Consider the following 1,311-nt stretch of genomic DNA (forward strand, 5'->3'; position numbering starts at 1 on the left):
TTTTGAGACAAAGTCTCACTCTGTTACCCAAGCTGGAGTTCAGTGGTGCGAGCTTGGCTCACTGCAACCTCCACCTCCCGGGTTCCAACAATTCTCCTGCCTCAGCCTCCTGAGTAGCTAGGATTACAGGTACACACCATGATGCCCGGCTAATTTTTGTATTTTTAGTAGAGAGGGGATTTCACTATGCTGGACAGGCTGGTTTTGAACTCCTGACCTCGTGATCCACCTGCCTCGGCCTCCCAAAGTGCTGGGATTACAGGTGTGAGCCACCGCGCCTGGCCAAGACACCTATTAAATACAAAATCAGAGCTAGATGGAGGTAATGAAATGGTGATGTCACAGGGGTCTGATACTGCAACACCTTATCCCTAATACCACTATTGATCCACACACTCTGTGACTCTCCACCACCCAAATTTTATACCATAGTATGCGATTTATTCTCAATAGTTTTAGAACACTCAAACCCTGAATTGTGACCAGAAATTTACAATAATATTATATCTAAATTTCCTGTCCTGGGAGATGTTTTATTCTGATTGAACGTCAGGCAATTCTAATGGCTACACATCTTTTCTCACAACACAAAAGAACAATCTCTGTTCTCCCACACATACCACTTTATGATGCCATCCACATTCTAGGAAGAAGAAAGAAAACATAAATTAAGAAATAACAGCTTCTCCTCACATACAAGGCTTCATCACATTTCCCCCAGTCTCTGAGGTGCTGAGAATGGAGATAGGCCCAGTGTGAAAGCCAAAAAAATCAGCATAAGACCCAGAGCAATCATTCCAGTAGAGTCATGTGAGGCTGTCAAGTTCTCTAAAAAGTAGAAACAGCTTTCATCCTTGTGGAAGAGGCTTTTGGTATCTGCAGATGGGACATGCTTATAAGGAAAAGAATATACCTACGATTACTTTTCTCCAAACGTATATGACTCCCCATGAAGTGATTTAAAATTTTAAATAATTAGTGTTTCTTTGATTTATTCAACAAATTTGCAAAATTATTTGTCAGGTATTATGCCAGGATTCAAAGAATCAAAAATAAATAAAAAGTTGTCCTCAAGAAGTTTACGTGGCTTTTGCTGAGAGTATAAGCAAGCAAGTGTACTAAACAAGTATAGGTGTTTGTTTCTGAAGCCCCTCTCTTCATCTTAGATATAAACTGTAACTGACCTCATTCCTTTCCTTAAGATCAACATATACATATCTGTACTTGATTTCCAACTCTCTATTTTTACTCAGTTTTCACTGAAATGCAATTTAATATATTCAGTAGCGAAGGAGCCACGAGGACCAGCAA

Source organism: Mandrillus leucophaeus, unplaced genomic scaffold, assembly GCF_000951045.1.
Source record: "Mandrillus leucophaeus isolate KB7577 unplaced genomic scaffold, Mleu.le_1.0 Scaffold1254, whole genome shotgun sequence".
In the NCBI taxonomy this organism is placed as follows: Eukaryota; Metazoa; Chordata; class Mammalia; order Primates; family Cercopithecidae; genus Mandrillus; species Mandrillus leucophaeus.